This window comes from Pteropus alecto, unplaced genomic scaffold (genome assembly GCF_000325575.1).
Source record: "Pteropus alecto unplaced genomic scaffold, ASM32557v1 scaffold101, whole genome shotgun sequence".
Lineage (NCBI taxonomy): Eukaryota > Metazoa > Chordata > Mammalia > Chiroptera > Pteropodidae > Pteropus > Pteropus alecto.
The window spans coordinates 8451547-8464490 of record NW_006432945.1 but is presented as its reverse complement, the minus strand read 5'-3'; positions in this window follow the sequence as shown (position 1 = coordinate 8464490).

Genomic DNA, 12944 nt, shown 5'->3' with positions numbered 1-12944 from the left:
AATCTCTCATGGATACGTGCCAATTGATAAATTCAGCCCAATCTAAAGTTATATTCCTGCCTCCTGATCTAACAGCCTTAGAATTTATTACCACACATATTCTCTGTCCAGACTTTGGACAATATAAATCAGCACATACAGAAGCAGCCAGCCTGCCCGACAGTCTGACAGTTTTAACTCCTTGTGTACCCACTTCCATTTCCTTCTTAAGACCTACTCAGACATGACATCGGCTGAGGCCTTGCCTTCAAAGTCATCATCACAGGTGGTAATTTACGTTTCATCATTGGTGCTTGGTCTGCAATGTCCCATCCTTTTTCATTGTAGTTTTCTGATACTGTTTCATAGAAGATGAGTCTTTTTGCATTTTATGGAGGAGGTGAAAACAATGGAAATTTTCTTCTGAATAATGATCTAGATGATTTTCAGAATTACATTTTCCCCACTCCACCCCGCCATTGGATTATTGGTCAACAGATACTCATGGAGAATCTACTACATGCTAGGCATTAGGTAGGTGTCCAGGCTATAAGACTGTCATTGTCTCTGCTCCCATGACATGCTAAAGACATTATTCCTTTCCTCTTCTGCAGAACTTCTTCATGGTCCACGCTTGGTTTTTATCTCTTAGTAATCATTCATAAACTCCTCCTTTCTCTATAAGGTGAATTCTTTCCCGATTTTGTATTCGTCTTTATCAGTAACAATGACAGTTAAGTGGATCCTTTTTCCATTCTGGATTATGCCTAAATGCCTGATAATTTAATGTATCTAGTATATGCAAAACGTGCTGAGGTCTAACTAACAATAATAATATTAATAACTAGCACTTACTGAATGCTTAATAAGTGCCAATCACTATTAAGTACTTTGCGTGTATAACTTGTTTAGTTCTCAGCCACTCCATTTTACAGATGAAGAAACTGTAGGCATTAAGTGGCTCGGAAGCTTGATCCAGGTCACACATCAGGAACTGAGTACAGGTCGTGCACATCCAGGCTGACTCTCTTAACCACATCCTTAAGATAAATAAGATGCTAAGTTGAAAAATATGACTTCCTTCAAACAACTTGCCATCAAGGGGAAGCTTTGAAAATTATTATAAATTATTATTAGTTGAAAAAAGAGTCAACCAAGATTCTTGAAGTTTTTTTGGAATAGCCGGATGAGGTAACTTTTCTGTTGATTTTTTTTTTTAATAATTCACTTGACCATGCATAAAATTGTACTTCTTTATGTTGACTTTTGATCTTATTGTTTATCTTCTCTAGTAAAATGGGGAATTCCTTGAAGGTAAGAGCCATATATTATTTATCTTTTTATCTTCAGTTAAAAAAAGTTACTTATTTGTCTAAATATAAGGACTAAATAAATGATTATATTCAAAATAAATAGCAGTAATTATTCATACTTAGTATTTATGAATACATTTCACTTAAGGGCACAACAGTGTTTCTAAGACTTCAGTTGAAGAAATCCCAATGATATTCTCATAGGAGAGTTAAACATTATTATACTGCTTCATGATCAAGGGCTTAATGTCAAAAGGTCAAGTGGCTTACCACAAGTTATTAAGTCAGTCAATAGAGGAAAAAACAGAATCTAAGAGTTTCTTTTCTTATTACAAAAAAGATTCCCCCAAATTGAAACCAATGCACACAAGAATACAAAAAAAAACTTATAACAAAGCTACTTTATCAAAACCAAGCAATATCTAAACATAAATGTAGTTTTGTTAACTTTATTTAAGTTATTTTGAAAAGCAATTATAAAGATCATGTTCAGACCTTCTTTCCATGCTATTTTTGTTTTTTACACATTATTTTAGTAATAAGGGCTATATCCTCCCAGGAGATCTACAGGGCGGATATGAGATAAGCCACAGATGAGTTAACTTGTTTTGGCTTGAGTAAGGAAGTGTGGCTGCTCCAGATGCTTCCATGCTCCCAGCTCGTTGGATCTAGTCGGCAATAGAAACCGGGCTAAAACTCAAAGAAGCGAGGGGTTGTTTTAGCCAATAACAAAATCTACTCCTTCAGTGTTTCCGTAGGCAAGGATTTTTTTTTTTTTTTTAAGAAAAATATTATTACAACACGGTTATAGATTAGTTTTTGGTAAACAGATTCCAACAAAAGATGATCCTGGAGCCTTGAATTTCTAACTGTAGAAACAGTTATTCGTGCTCTTAAATCTGTTCCAGTGACTGTTTCTCCTCCCTCTGTTCATGGCTTTACCATCCATTAAACTGACCATACTGGAAACTTCAGATTTATTTTCCACAGCTCCTTCTCCCTCCCCCTCACATGTCAATGGTTTTCCAAGTCCTGCCCATTTGATCCTGTAAGTAGATATCTCTCCACTGCCTCTTGCGAGGTTGAGCCTCTTCACATCTCTCTTGGACTCAACGACAATCTCCTAGATGGTTTTCCTGCCTCCAGTCTCTCCTCTTTCTGGTCTTTTTTCATCACCAATCTGATTAAGTCACTTATTTGTCTAAAAGCCAATGATTGCTCTCATACTCGTCTACAGATCAGAATACAACCTCATTAATATGATATCTATGCCCTCCCTGATTTTTATAATCACCTTATTTTCTTCTATTTCCCTGAAACCCTCTACTCAAGCTGCAAATGTCTTCTTACTATTCCTCAGATATCTCTGACTTCTTGAGCTCTTTCATGCTTCGATGTCCTCACACGATATGTTCCCTTAACCTGCAGAGTCCTTCCTCTGTATTCATCACAAGGCCAACTCTTGGACTGCCTTCAGATCCCAGCATAAAAGTGCCCTCCCTGTGAAGGATTCCTCAGCTCTCCTGTATAATTAATTTCTCTCATTTCATGGCGATGGCAGAAACTCTTGCTTCTCACTGACTAGTCTTTCGATGCCCCAAGTTTCCCAGCTCCCTTCTAATGAGGTAAGGCCATGTGACTTCTTCTGGTTGAAGAGCTGTGAGTGAAAGTGAGATGTGCCACTTCTGATCCAAAGCACTTAAGACTTGGTGCATGACCTTCCAACTCTTTCTTCTGCTATTGGCAACTGTGAAGGTCTTGTGATGAGGTGGCAGAACCACAAGATGGAAGTGGCCTAAATACACCACTTGAAAGGAGCTGCTCTGGAAAGTCCTTTGAACCTGCATTAGAGTTCATATAAGCACGATATAAACTTGTGCTGGCTAAGTCACTGAGCTTTGGTGTTTATTCATCACCACAATGTTACTTCGCCTATCCTGACTAATTCAACATTCTTCATATATCTACTTAGCTTTTTATTATGCTGAATTATAATAATGTGGGAATTATTTTTCTCCTGTATTCTGAGCCCTTAAGGTCAGACATTGTGCTTTATTTTGTATCTAACAGTGTTATAACTAAAACTGAACTTGTTGGGAATTGAGCTCAGCATCTTCAAACATTGCCCCAAACCTGTTCTCCTTCCAGGGTTCCTGTCTTAGCAAATGACATCACCATTAACCCAGTCACTCAATCTAGAACCTGTATTTTTCTTATCACCTTCTTAACTTTCTTAAGTCAAGAAATACCTGGGAGGTACTTATACGACCTCAGTATGAATTGAATTTGCCATGTTCCTCCATCCCCTTGTCCATCATTATCTATGACTTATTGGATAGTATCCACTAGCTTTCTGATTGGCCCTCTTCCATTGCTTCTTTGTAAGTCATTTTTCATCTGCAATAAGAGAAATTTGCTTTATAATTTACAAATACGATCATATTACCTCCAAGCATAAATAACTTCCAGTTTTCATATTTACTACTCCCTTCAATAACTTTCAGTCACTTCTTTATTTCTCATATGCCGTCTTACTTTATTGTAATTATTTAAGTTTTTGTCCTCCTTTTTGGGGGTAGCCTGAGACCCAATTTTCAACATGGAGTGGAGGGTTCCCCACACCAGCAAACAATTCTCATACCCAACAGGGTATCCAAGAATTCAACTCGCTTCTGACACTACCCACCTGGAGATCACATCAGATTCCAGAGGTTAAAGATTCTGTCCTACAAGATCCTCCATCCCCAACTTCAGATGCTGGTCACCAGTTGCAAGCCCAGAATGTTACCTGCACTTCTGATGGACTGGGTATAAATCAGAGGTTCCCAAGACCCCTCCTCGGATTCAATTAATTTCCTAGAGCAGCTCACAGAACTCAAAGAAACGTTTCACTTACTAAACTACTGGTTTATTATAAAAGGATATAAATCAGGAACTGCCAGATGGAAGAGATGCAGAGGGCAAAGTGTGTGGGAAGGAGTGCTGAGCTCCTATACCTTCTCTGGACGTGCCACTGTCCCAGCACCTCTGAGGTCCACCAACTGGGAAGCTCCTTGAACCATGTCCTTCTGGGTTTTTACAGGGGCTTTCTTACATCGACACGATTGATTACATCATCGACCACGAGTGACCGAGGTCCATCTTTAGCCCTTCTCCCCTCCCCAGGGAGTGAAAGTTACAGCCCTCTAATCACAGGGTTGGCTCCCTGCCAACCAGTCCCCATCCTTTGCTGCCTCCTAAAAGTCACTTCATTAACATAACAGAAACATCTTTTTCAATTCTTCACACTTAGGAAATTCCAAGAGTTTGGGGAGCTGTGAGCCAGGAACTGTGGACGAAGACCAAATATATATGAGATATATATTTTGGTCATGTGAAAGACCAAATATGTATACACATACACACACATATATTATAAATTACAATATCACACCTCCCCTTGAATTTCAAGTGTGTTCATGGAATAGCCCTGCCTTGCCTGTTCACCTGTTTACACACAACAAGCAGTAAAAATATTTGTTGAAGAAATGAATGAAGAACTGAATGAATGAATACTTAGAAAACAGTATACTCTAAATAGGTATTTCTTGAATAAACAGCCAACTGCTCATATAAACTCAAGCAAGTATGAATGTCAATACATTCTGAAATGTTTTATCAGTGCATATTTTAACTCTGAGTGCTCTTTCTCTTCTTTTATGCCAGCCCACAGCCCTGGCAACCTTTACAGTTCTAATCCATGACTCATTTATTCACTCTTTTATTGGGGAAGGAGGTTTTTTTTGCATATTAATTCTTATGCATTTATATATTTGAGTTACAGAACATCATTTAAAATTTTGCATCATTTTGTAAATGTGCTTGAATAATTTTTACGTTATATATTCAATCCTCTTGATTGAATTATAAGCTCAGAATTGAAACAACGAGCTCTGTTTGTTTTGAAACTCTTGCCTCCCCTCACACCCTTAACCTTCTGGTATCTCGCACTGTGTTCTTCATAAGAGGATCACTTCATAAGTAACAGTGATTGAAGGAGTCACAAGCTTTAGCCTCCAAGGGTGGAAGATGGGTGGGGGAAATGCTCAGCAGACAGGTCATTGGAATGGATCTGGGCTTTGCCTCAGGGTAGAAATGAACTTTGGGACTGGCATCTAGGGTCTGGGTCTGCGGTACAAGGTACCTGCTATTCATTGTCTTAATTTTGTTGAGCTCCATTCCAAGATGCATTTTTCCAATTCAGTCAATCATGTTTAATGGACCCATGTTATGTGTCAGACACCCTAAAATTAATAAATGGAGGAGAAAATTGAGTTTCCCTAAAGTCCTTTCAAGTTTATTGGAAACTTGTTATACCTAAGGTAACCTGCATTTATTCATTAGAAATTAGTTAATGTTAAGATCGAACTTATCTTTTTTTTTTTTTCCCCTTACAACGTCCCTTTCATTTCTCATTGGTATCAATACTTAAAACAAAACAAAAACAAAAAACCCTTGTTTTTTAACTTTAGGTGATCGACAGTATAAAAGACACATCTTGTATGAGTGAAGTCAGGCGCACATGTGAATCTATTCTGTGTGTCACTGACCATTGCCCTGACTATGCCTGTACTAACAGGGACTCTGCCCCACGGCCGTGGGAAACACACTCTATTTTCTGTAGCTCTGGTGCTGCTGTATAATTATATATCTCAGATGAGGGGATAAGATTGATCAGAAAGGCAGCCTGATGATAACCGTTCTTCCATGCACTCACCGTCATTGATATGATGCTTTTATAATGAAATACTCCACTATTTCAGAATAATGAAAAGCTATCCTGCTACTTAACATGATCCTATACATAGAACAGAATGAGAGGAAAGTATTATAATTCTTAGTTCTTATGCCTTAATTCCATGAAAATGTTAAGATATACATGTTAAGTGAAGAAAATTTATTCTTAAAATTACTGAAATTAAACTTTAAATACTTAACATCCTAACAGCTGGGACATACCTTAGAGCCACAGGCACACAGGATTTGGGCATACTTGAATTTTATAGAATAACTGAGGAGTTACTTTTATTGCTATAGTTTAGTGGTCAGTGAATATTAGGTTGTGACAGACTTGGGCATTTTAAGTTATAATTTATTCCTATTTTTAGGTGCCACAACCAATTAAGAAAAAAAGCAGGCTCATTTTCAATACACACAAAAAGTTCCAATTTCTGAAATACGGCGGGGTCACTGCGTGTCTCCTTTGTGTCTACTGAAACCAAGAGAAGGTAGTTTTAAACAACATATTACTCAGCTCAGGCTGCCTTCACAAATACCCTAGACTGGATGGTTTTGCAGGCTCAAAAGTCTAAGATCAGGGTGTTGGCAATTTGATTTTTGGTGCGAGCTCTCTTCCTGGCTTGCAGGTAATGACCTCGTTACTTCTTACATGATGGAGAGAGAGAGCAGAATCGGGGTGTTGGGGAGGAGAGAGGGAGAGAACAGGCAAGTATATACACTTGCTCTCTCTGCTGTCTTAGAAGAGCACTAATCCCATTAGACCAGGGCCCCACCCTCATGACATCATCTAACCTGAATTATCTCCCAAAAGTCTCATCTCCAAGTAGCATCACATTGGGATTTTTTTTTTTTTTTTTAGGGTGGAGCACAAACATTTGGTCCATAACAATAATTTAAAGGTTTTTTTTCTTGAAGCACTTCTGACACTTGGGAGTTGCCTATTTCCAGAGCATGGTACATTTTTTTAAAAAAACATTTTGCTGGTTTTTCTTTCCCAAACTTTAGCAATTTGCTTTGACCTGCGTGTTATGACATACTGAGAAGAATTCTTAGGAAGTGGCTATTATTTTTTTGGCTTGGGAAGCTAGATGGAATATTTTCGCTTACTTGCCTTTGTAGTGATTATATCGTATTCCTGCTTTATAACCCAAAGTATTTTCTTTGCTAAAACTGCAGCGACGTTATAGAGGTCCCTTCTATTCAGACTGTCCTTTCCACAGCTCATTCCAGAATAAGCGATCAATGCTTCCATTAGCACGATGTTCAAATGCTAATAACAAAACAAGGGTTCCTTATGCCTTAAACATTCTGCTGTCATGCCTGTAAACTGGACATCCAGAAGACCGTCCAGCCCTTTGAAAGAAAATGGCATTTTTGTATTCAGTGAATACTCTAAAGTCAAATTACTTCCTGGAATGACTTTGTCATAAAATAGCTTGAGTCGTTATTAATTCTTCCTTTGGAAAAACTTATCCTATGTGGTCAACAAATGAGTATAATGAACGCACACCAAAGATCAAAGGTGAAAGGTTAGCAGAAAGCAATTATGATTTTGGTCAAATATGATTGAGTAAAGGATTTAAAGCCCTATACCTAAAATTGGGGCACTCTAACACTTAAAAGCAAATTAAGGACTTCGATTACTGTATAATTTATTGGACAGTTTTAAAAATGTCATGTGGGGGGAGAGAATTGTTCAGCTTTGCTGTCATTAAGCTTAGTAGGTTATTAGGTGACCCTGTCTTTGGACTTGGAGGAAAATGGACAGTTTTCCCCTTCATGTGGAACTAACACCACAGAAGCCTTGTCAGTACAGCATATTTATGAAGTCCTTGAGTGGTTTAACATTAAAGTTTAACTTTTAAACTTTAATAATTCAAGTTGCAGCCATGAAAAAAATAACCTGTGTGCATAACTTAAAGCAAATTGAAGGGGTTTCCCCCCTGCCTCAGCTGATCTTATCTATAGCAGTCATTCCTTTTTGCCATAGAATTCAGACTTAAAATATATTCTGTATTTTTGTGTAATGGTATTTGTCCTAAATTTTATTGTTTGTAGGTTACTTCTATTATGGCCATAAATTATGTTTTTAAATTAAAAAAATTGGAAAGAACTTTACAAAGACCTTATTTACGAGCAAAGCATCCATTTCAAAATAAATGTCTCATCACTTCTGACATAATTATCCAACCTAGGTGAATGTTAATTTGATCACATACTGCATGTGAACCGATGTGCTGGACACTGGCCATATCTTTAATAAGTCAATACAGTTTGGGAGACAGTGTTATGTGATGGGGAGGACACACACTCTGCAGCCATGCTGCCCACGTTTGAATCCCAGCTTTGCCACTTACTAGCTGTGTAATCTTGGGTAAATTACGGAGCCTCCCTATGCCTCTATGTGCTCATCTGCATGATGGGATAATAGTAAAAATACCTACCTCATAGAGTTATTGCAAAGATTAAACGAGTTGGTCACTTATTGCTACCTAGAAAACTCCAAGTAAGCATTTACTATCATGTATAGTGGTTAGGAGTCACACATCCTGAGTTTAAATCTAGGCTCCACCAGCAGCTGAATGACGTTGGACAAGTTACTTACTATCACAGTGCCTTCATTTCTTCATCGGAAAATGGAGATAATAACAGATGTGAGAACTAATTGAAATAATAGAGGCAAAATGCTTGGAAGAGTGTGTGGCAGATGGTAAGTGCTGAGTAAATATCAGCAATAGGTCTTATAACCACACTAGGGAGACCATATTCATGTTTCTTAAATATCAAATGAGATATGATAGGATAAATATATCAAATGAACAATGCTATACCCTGTTTCATGAGCTCGAAGGATAAGTTAAGGTTACATATTTTTAGCAGTATCATGACTCCAAACATGTGTCATGAATAGTATGAGTATGTCTTTCTTTTTCTGGGTCTCCATGTCCTGGTAAGTCCAGGAACCCAAGAGCTGCTGTTACTCAGTCTCGGGGGGTGGGGGGGTCAGTTCTGATGGCTGTTTCTGCTTTTGAAAGGTCATTGCTGCTGCTGCAGTTCACCCTCGCGGTGCTGAGTCAGCGAGGTTCTGGGGCCAGTCCTTCCTTTCCAATTTTCTCTCATCACAGAGTCCTTTTCTCTACTCTCCAGAGCACAGCTAGGGGCCGACTCCATGATTCAAGCAAGAGAGCAGTACATTTCCTAAGGTCTCAGTTACTCGATTTTAAATAACACTGTAATAACAAAGAGTATAATGACAAAGGTAAGTAAAAACTCCCCAAATGTTTGGAAATTAAGCAACACACCTGTAAAAAATCTATGGGCCTAAGTAGAAATTGCACCGGAAGTTAAAAAATATTTTGAATTGAGTAATAATGATATAGCATATCAAAATGCAGAGGACATAATAAGAGGTAATTATGAATGACTATGCCAATAAATTTGAAATTTAGATGGAATTAATGAATTCCTTGAAAAACTCGTTATGAAATAGTTCTATATTTATTTTCAAAATTAAGTCTATTAAAAGTTTTTTCCTCATCTCCCCTCCCCCTACCCCAAGAAAAACAGGCCCAGTTGGCGTCACTGGTGAATTATTCCAGATATTTAGAGATGAAATGACATTTAAAATAATTATTCCAGAGAATAGAAAAAGATTTATAAAGCCGGTTACAATTTTTTTTTTCTTTGTGGTGAGAAGTTCTAAAATCTACTCAGCAACTTTTAAATATGCAACACAGGATTATAAACTATAGTCACTATGTTGTCACGTGGACCCTTTCTAACAGTATTTTATCATCTTTGTAATAAAGTTCTAGTTTAAATTTTATGATTTACGATGTGTCCTTTTCTCTTTTTAAAACTAGTATCACAATATAAAGGTGGGGCTGGGTTGGAAGGAAGGCTTTACCTCACTGGAGAGGAATCCTGTCTTTACCTGAGCATGGCCACAAAAGATATCTTATCTAGTTATGTTTGGACTTGTACCAAAGACCCAGGCAGGATCTATAAACCTAACACAAAGAATCATGTGTAGTTAGTGTAACTTTGAAGATGGATATTGTAATTCTCTTCCAGTATCATATTAATTTTCACCTAATTTAAAATTCCCATTTGATAACCTAAAAACCTTGGACATTTGAGATAGCTCTTCCTTTACCCTCTTCTCTGCCATGACCTTTACACACAGAAAAGGAAACCACCAGACAGGAGGTCAAAAAGGTAAGCTCCCGTTTTGTCTTTGCTGCTTAGGAGGCTACAGAGATTACTTAATCTCTTTTGAGTCTTAGTTTCCTCAGCTCTACATAGTTAGTGTCCCCTGCTTCAGAGTAATTACATGTTGAAAAGTGTAAAACGGAATGTAAATACAGGCTAACATCATTATATTATTAGTAGTAATTGTTATCTGTAGGTTGCATTCTAAATATAACAGATAAAGCATGTACACTAGTGGTGCTTAGGCTTGGGGAGAAACAGGGAAATAAGGTCAGAAAGACTAAGGCATGGACAAATAAACACAGTGGTAATTCTAAAAGGATAAGAAAGGGCAAAGTTGCAATCTTAAGTCAATACAACCTTTCGCATATTCTCAATCTTGATGTAGTAAACATCTGGTCTGGCTTTTTTGTTTGGTTGGTTTTGTTCTGTTTTCCTGCCTTATAACCTGCCCCTTTCTGCTATCAGAACCTCTTTCCTTGGAGAACTGCTTCTCCCACACTCCATGGTTTTCTGTGGGCTGCATTGCATCGTGTACTGTGTGTACCTGGCCAGGGGTGGATAAGCCCAGGGATTTGCAAGTGACCCAACCCAGGGAAATCAGCAAACATCCTTTCTTGAAATTGTTTATATAGATCCTGATGGGAAAAATTTATTTCTGGAGTTCTAGATGAGAGTTTTTTTTGTTTTTTGTTTTTTTAATGCAGAGCTCTTTTGTCTGTATAATAAATAACTACATCTCTTCATTCTACCTTTCTTGCTGCACAGAGGCACTGGCGATTGGGCACTGAGATCATCATCTTTCGAGGCATCTGAACCCATTCCTCCCACACCTTCACATTTTTCTTCTACACACCGTATCTGTTTACTAGATAATGGAGTTCCCAAGAAGTTAAGAACAGGTATTAAAGGACTCTGGAATTATTTGAAAAGACATGATAACTTGATTTAAAAGAAAATCTCACACACTTTCACTTTTAAAAAAGTGTATTTGATCAACAGTGGCATCTCCAGGTACCTAAAATACTTATTTTGTTATCGCCCAATATCTGATTAGTGTTCAGATTTTTCCAGTTGGCCTTAAAAATTTGTTTTAACCTTTGCATTGTTGAATAGGGATTCAAATGATGGAACAAAGGTTTTTATCAAGCACGCTGGGTGGTTACATTTTACCTCTCCTCAAAATAGGCATTTCCCTGTTACTGTAACATCCCGACGAGCAACACAATTTAGAAATTCAATGTCTCTTTATGTGCTTTAGAAGTACCAGATGAGGTTCTGGCAATGAAATTATGGGATAGATAAGCATAAGTAATGGCTTGAATGTACTCCTTGCACATGAGAACCCAAAAGAGAGCAGTGACAAGGAAACATTTGTTGACTTTACAGCCTTTAGGGTCTCCTTACCTTTGTTTTGACCTGGTGGCAAACAAAAAAAGACCGCCACCCCCCACCCCCGCCCCGTTTGCTTTGCCAATATCTAATAAAGTCCTGAAAATTTATAAGGAAAATGAGTTAATATAGTTATTAAAAATATTCCTGGCTTTATTTGCAACTAACATCCTTATCTTTGTCCTATATGCCCTCGTTTGTTTTCGAGTATAATCAAGGACCCAGAATATCCCCTCTAGGTATAAATGAATGTATTTATTTTGTGTCCACTCAAGCATGAAAGGATTAAAACATTGTTACCGACAGCATATAACTTTCTTCGCCTTTACAATGAAGAGATGCCAAGGGATGAGGAGTTAGAGACTTTTAACCATGCACAATCTCCACCCATCTCATTAAATAAATGAACAATGTAAGCGATCCACGTACTTGCTAAGCAAGGACGGCATTTTGACAAATCCCCTGCCCCCTCCTTCCCCCTAACCAGACCGTCGTCCTTAACGTCCTCCCAGAGTTAACACTGACACCAACCATAGTAACCTAACATTTACTTATTTCATTATTTCAGATTCCTACTATCCCTCTCCTAACCTGACTACTGGGTCCAAAACCAGGTATGGTTCCCCACCCCACCCCACCTCGTGTTTATTCTCTCTTTACTATTCAGCTCTTGACAAGTTGTTGGTTTTTTGTTTCTAAATCTGTCACAGGAAGATTCACGACGTGCATCCACCTAGCTTGGGGACTCCAGAGGTGTGACACCACCGCCCTCGGCTATCGCCTTTACAGCGCGCTCCTTCCCCTGTCTTTGCTGGTGGTATCGGCATTGGCTAAGTGCCCAGGTTCTGATCTGGGACCAAAACTCATGATCTTCTGGCGCAGGTTCTGCGAACTGAGTCATTCTGGCACCGAGAATATTCCGTGACTCAGCAGGCCCGAAAAGGAGGATGTCAGATCCAGATAATTTCGAGTCTTTTAAAGGCAAGCTGGGGAACATAAACAACACAGTGGAAGAATTTCGCAGTGGGTGCGTACTCAGGGGAATAATGTCATTCCATTCCCAGCCTTTTCACTTCCTTCCCTGCCCCGGTTAAACGACTGGTTACACTTTAATTTAGAGGCAGGAAATCACTTCACAAAATTCATACTGATGCTGCAACCCAGCCCTCTATTCTCCGGGGATAGGGTCAGCCCGCTGGACACCCCGGTCCCTCTCCTCGGACTCGGGGGAGAGAGTAGGAGCGGGGCCGGCGCAGCTGGGGTCTTTCG